General features: G+C 43.7%; 1 protein-coding gene across 1 annotated transcript in view; it reads right to left on the bottom strand.

The window, feature by feature from the left end:
• The window catches only part of QPCT (glutaminyl-peptide cyclotransferase), a 205,846-nt gene that overhangs the window by 198,733 nt on the left and 596 nt on the right, over nucleotides 1-6,517 (bottom strand). The window lies entirely within an intron of this gene.

The following is a 6,517-nucleotide window of genomic DNA, read 5'->3' as shown; positions in this document are numbered from 1 at the left end:
AGCAGCTTCCCGGCCGGCCGTTGTAATTACACGGCCGGCCGGGAGCTTTACATTCAAGCGATCGAGGATCTCGAGATGCCCAATCGCTTGTATTGCCAGCAGCTGGTTGCCGGTCCTGAGATCTGCTGTGACCGATGCGGCCGGGACCGGCACAGCTCCATGACAGGAGATCAAAGTGAGATCAGTACACAATCTCCCTTTGATCTACTCTCTAGTCCAGGAATGCCGGAAGTGATGTATATTACATCACTTCCTGTATGCAGTGTCACTTTCCAGCTACAGAAGCTGATGAAGCAGATTTGGGCAATTTTCAGTGAGGTCGTTTTTTGCGATTTTGCGGGCGCACGCAATTTTAAGGCTTGACATGTTTGGTGTCTATTTACCCGACGTGACCCCGTCTTTTATATTTTACCAAAAATATGGGTAAGAATAGATGTTTTATAACATAAAAACATTTTTTTATTTGAAATTTACGGGACTTTTTTCATTATATAGTAAACAATAACCTCCCCCCAGTGCTGATAATATACCTCCAAAAGAAAGCTCTATCTGTCCCCAAAAAATGTTAACATAAATTGCAAGGCTATAGTCCGGTCATGCTGACTGGTGACATTTTTGACTGACTGGTGAGACACCCTAAAATTTTTCAAGCCCTGCACATGTGTATGTACTCTGTTTGTGTGGTGTGTGGAAGGCAGGGGTAGCGGTCTTTTATATGTCTACTACGCTCACAAGAGGGTTGATAAGCTCCCTAAATGATAGTGACAGGTCATTTTTATGTAGACATCAGGGGCTATTACAACAAGTGGATTGGGGGCAGGGGGCCCAGTCTGCTTTTATACAGATGTGCCAGACTTTTCACAGGCCCGAACCTGGAAGTGCTCACAGCTGAGCACTTTTGGATTCAGTCTCAGTGGAGGAGATGGAGTAATTGATGTTTCTCCTCCACTGCTCTGCCATCCTCGTCACCCGCTCGGCCATCATGATTGCCTCCACAGCAGTCTTGGGATTACAGGGGAGGCCAAGGACTGGGAAGCACAATCGACTAACCCACCCACAAGCCTGCACACATGCAGAAATGGTCGGGTGGTTGTACAGCCTCCTGGATCACTTCTACATTGCACAGACCCTGCAGAAATTTAAAAGGAAAACAAACTGTGGCCGCAATTGCAGTTGTGCATTTGTTTTCATCCTTTCACTTCTCTGATTATACAGCTGTGTAGTAAAAGGGTTACTCATTCCCAGGATTTGATCGGTAACCACTCAGAGTGGCTACCAATAAAATCTTTCAGCCCCTGCTGCTTGTGGAGATCAGAGTGTTTTCCAGAGGGTGCTGCAGCTATAAACAAAGGATCTTTACCACTTCAGTACTGGCATGGTAAACCCCCTTCATTACCGGGACATTTTTCAGTTCCCTTCCTGCAACACTGTGCATAACTGTGCCAAGCATACGCAGCTCAGTGTATCCAAACGCTGACAGGCAGGGAAAACCAATAATGATAAAGAGACATACAGAATCTCTTCTGTCATAAAAACTCTGCCTTGTCTGCGGTTTAAAAAAATTACTACTTCCATTTATAAAATCAAATTAAGTTTCAAACAACATTCGTCAAGTCTCTGATGGAGTAATCAAATATTCTGATGAGATTTTTCGTATGAAAAACCCTACGAAGATCTATCAGTGTAGGGCCAGCTTAAAGCAGAAGGAAAGTACAAGAACCCCCGGAAGCTTTTAGCCATAATGTGCTACTATGCACAACGTATTAGCACATTATGGCAAACTTACCTGCCAAAGCGATCCCCTCCAGCACTGTGATGCCAGCGCTCTCCTCCCTCATCTTCGATCTTTGTCCTGGTCTTCCTCCAGGTTCAGAGTCTTCAGCTGCTTAATTGCCCACGTCCAGTGCTTGCGTATGCACTGGAGTTACTTTGACTCAGCAAGGAATTCTGCCGAGCCTGTGTACTGAGCTGTGCGTGTGTGGCTCACTGTACAGAAACAAATAAAAATATAGCTGCAAGCAGCAATAAAGGTGGCCAAGCAGTAGAGCCGGTCATGGCACATGAGAAGATATTGTAGTTAGAGAGAGAAAAAAAACAGACATGATTTTATGAATGATAAAAAAAAATGAAATTCAAAATGGCCGCCGACCATGGTGACCTCTTGAAGCCATATTGTATTTGGCAGTTATGGTGTTGAGTTATCATATGTATAACAAGTTTAACATACTTCACTAGTGATATAAATGCACATTTATGCAATTCAATGCCATGTCAAAAAGTGATTGGCTTGTGGCGGCCATATTGATTTGGGGATCGGGCCTGGTTTTACCTCCGTGGTAGTAGAGGTCACCTTGGATATAAGTGGAAAGTTTTGTGTTATTCTGATACATGGTTTCAGAGTTCAAGTTGTTTGCAGAATATTGCACCATCCAAAATGGCTGCCAAACTTTGTGGTCACATGACTTGTAACAAACATATATGATTGCAGAGCTATGCATCTCCATATAAAGCAATTTATATATGTGTAGCTTTAGCTTTAACAGATGTTTGAAAATTGTCAAAAATAGGTTTGCTTAAACCAAGATGGCCGCCACAGCATGCCACCTATGACCTTTATGTTGACAAAGATTACAAACAGCACCATTCTCTACCATTGTGCCAAATTTCATGCGTTTTTACATACCGATGTGGTTATAATTAGCATTTGAAAAAAAGAGCATCAAAATGATAGAAATATTTGTTGAATTTGACACAATTCAATATGGCCGCCGAACCATGTGACCAATTGACTTGTAATGATCAGTTATGAGTATAGAGCTCCCCGTGACTTTAAACTGCAATTTGTACATCTGTAGCTGTAATAGTTCCTGAGAAACGGATGTTTGAATATGCAGCTGAATATAATCAACTAAAACAAGATGGCTGCCATGCAATGTGACCTATGACCTTTATGTTGCAGAAGATTAGGCATAGCACAGAGCTCTACCATTGGGCCAAGATGCATAAGTTTATGAGTTACAGTGTGCCAATAAGAGGCTTTTGAAAAAAAGGCCATAACAATAATAACATCATCTAAACATGATTGGCTTGCAGCGGCCATTTTGTTTTTGGAATTGGGCCAGTTTCTACAACCGTGGCAGAAGAGGTCGCCCTGGATATATGTGCAAAGTTTTTTGAGTTATTCTGATAAATGGTTTCAGAGTTTAAGGTGTTGGCAGAATATTGCAAAATCCAAAATGGCTACCAAACCATGTGACCAATAGCGCTACAATGAGCTCATCTGGCAACAGAGCAAAGCAGAAGATCACACAGCAAGTTGCACATCAGTAGCTTTAGCGGTTCTGGAGATGCAGGTTTCTGAATAGTTCACAAAAATCGTCACAAAAACCAAGATGGCTGCCACATCATGTGACCTATGACCTTTTATATTATAATAAGCTCTGAAGAACACAGGGCTGTAGCATTGTGCAAAGTTTCATGAGTTTTTGAGTTACAGAGCACTTGTTACAGGCGTTTGAAAAAAGTGGCGGAATAATAATAATCTGAACAGATACAATAGGTGTCCTTGCAACTTCGTTAATGCTGACAGGTAGTTAGGAGGATGACAGAAGAGACTCACACAGTCCCTTCTGTCATATCAAAGTGGTTGTAAACCCAAAACACAATTTTCACAAATTTAGGTGGCCGCATTACTCTTTTCAGAGCCGAGCGGATCAGGTGGTAGGTTTGGACCAGTCTGCCCTGCCATGAATGGTCAACCATCCTTACTACTTACAATCAATCTTGCCAGGCTCAAAACTAACAATCTCACCAGCAGCACTGTTTGGTGGGGCCGGTAAGAGTATTTGATTGGCAGTGGTTCTACCTGTCATTGCAATTCAGGGTAGGGCAGACTGGTCCCGTCCACAAAAAGAGCAAGGAAGAGAAGCCATACACACAACTTTTTTGGAGCATGCGTACAAGAGGCGGCAATGATACAGAGGGTAGATGACCCTGAAGGTCATTGCCACCACTAACAGCAAGAGTACATCACTGGCAGGATCAACAGGTCTTTTTAATCTCAAATTATAAAAAAAAGAAAACGCATGCAAATACTGTATATTGCAGAGACTATGGGGTCTATTCACTAAGCTGCCGAAGGATCTAGCCGTAGCTTCGGCCGATCCTTCGGCTAGCTTCGGCCCCAGGACCCCTTCGGTTCAGTAGAACCGAAGGGGTGCTGTACGGGCTATTCACTATAGCCCGTACAGCTCCCGAACGTGGCCGAGCGGCTCAGTCGAGCCGAACGCATATGCATCGGCTCGGCTGAGCCGCGCTGAAAGCCGAAGCTGGCCAAACAGCCAGCCATTGGCCAGTAAATTGAAATAGCCAATAGGAATCTAGCAATGAATTCCAATGGGCAAAAACTTTATTTTTCTTTTTTTTTTGTCTGACACAGCTCCGTGTCAGAATAAAGAAACAAAAAAAAGAAAAATCAGTGTTTGTACGGCTGAAATCAGCCGTACAAGCCTGAAGTGAATAGCCGAACAGTGTTCGGCTCACTTCACTTGGGGACGGTTGAGGGCAGCCGAGTATATACTGTTGAGGGAATCTATCAAAACTGGAGCAGACAGAATCTGAAGCAGTTGTACAAGGCAACCAGCTATCCTCGTCAGCTTGTTCTGTTAAGCTTTCAAAATAAACGATGGAAGCTGATTGCCTGCTTTTCAAATGCTCTCCAGAGCATTTGAAAAAATAAGGCATGCAGAATTTGTTCTCCCTGCACTGGAACTGACTACACTGGTGTGAACAGAGCCCAGAAATACCATAGGAATACATTAGGATGCATTTCCGGTGCGGACAAAAAAGGCTCTGGTGCGCATCTGGTGTAAACAAGCCCTTACACTTTCTTCCATCAATGTTACGGAATGTCCATACCTCAGTATGGACATGGACAGAAGGAAGAGTCTGCAGGGACCAAAGCATATTGCACTAGCGATCCACAGGTCGTTGTTGAAATGCTTTACTGGCTTATATGCTAAAAAATAATAAATGCATGCACATTTTTTTTCTTTTATGAAGTGTGCCTTTTAATAATTTTTTTTCAAAAGGTTGAATTTTCCTCTAAATTAAACTTCCAGTCTAACTGTAAGGTCTCATTCACACCTTGTGGTGCTTGTGGTGCATTGCGAAACGGGCAGCCCATTCAGTAGAAAGGGCTGCCTACCGCAGCTAAATTGCACTTTTTTTAATTGAATTTTTTTAATCGCATTGCACATCTCATGGTAATAGGTTACTATGCGATGTGGTCAGTGGTGTATTTTGGTTTTGTTCTGCCCTTGGCAAGACTAAACTCGAACAACCCCTCAATTTAAATTTGCCTTGCCCCTTCCTGTTTAAGACATTTTGTATAACCTGTCAGTCACTGGATAACGCACAAATGCTGTATCCGGCATCTGACAGGTTGTGCTAATAGCATGCAGAATACCACCAGCTATAGAGGGCTACAAATTCCAGCAATACATTATACAGCAATGCAGAATAATATGAAGCTACATATTCTTCGTTGCTCCAGGGTGGCGGCCTGATGTCCCCAGGGTCTCAGGTGGGCTGTTCAGGCTCCCAGGTGGGCTGTGCGGGCACTCCGGAGGCTGTGTGGGCTCTCAGGTGGCTGTGCCGTGTCTCAAGACGTTGTACGGGCTCTCGGGTGGCTGTGCCGAGTCACAACAGGGGTCTGGATGGTCTTGTGTAGGCAGGTGCAGTCGACATGGTTCCTCAAAAAGGAGGAGGAAATGTGTGGCCGATGCTGTAAGCAGCGCCGCAAGGTCCCCATAAGGCTGCTGTGAATTTAAATAGCTGGTATTGGCGCTTAGTATAGGAGCATTCTCACGAGTAAAAATGCCCAGTATCGGCACCAATACAGGTAATGGCAGGGGAGGCCCTGCCTGCCTGGTTTGGTGGCAGCGTTTTTTGTGGCCCCCCCTAGAAAGTGCCGCCCATGGCAAATGCCTAGTTTGACTTGTGGTTGTTACGCCCCTGCATGTGGTGCGTTACAACGCACTTGCGATGGCTAGGTGTGTTGGGGTGCCATAATGGAATAATGGTACCCAGCGCACCTAACATGGAATGCGGGACTTATTTTGTAATACACATTTTGCCTGACGAACGAACCCTGCGTGGTCCCGAAACATTGCATTTTCACATTATGCTGCATGAATGTCAAAGACAACATTCTTAAGCTGAATGGTGGTGCGGACAACATATTTTACAGTGTATGTTGTGGTGCCATCCAGCACCCACGTAATCTACAATAAGGGACCTATCGGTAAGGAGTGCAATGGAGATATTAGTATTTTCTGCTGCGCAAACCTCCGGTGTTATATAAAACCTGCATGATAATAATAAGCAGTCTTGTAGAATTTGCATGTTAGGTCCAAACACAGAAACTACTAAACAGAATATTCTATCTGTAATATATATATAGATATATATCTATCTATATAGAAAGATATATATCTATCTATCTATCTATCTATCT

Source organism: Nanorana parkeri, unplaced genomic scaffold (genome assembly GCF_000935625.1).
Source record: "Nanorana parkeri isolate BGI_ZX_2015 unplaced genomic scaffold, ASM93562v1 scaffold1392, whole genome shotgun sequence".
Taxonomy (NCBI): domain Eukaryota; kingdom Metazoa; phylum Chordata; class Amphibia; order Anura; family Dicroglossidae; genus Nanorana; species Nanorana parkeri.
Note: the sequence above shows the minus strand (reverse complement) of the source record. Positions and strands in the feature narration are given on the sequence as shown.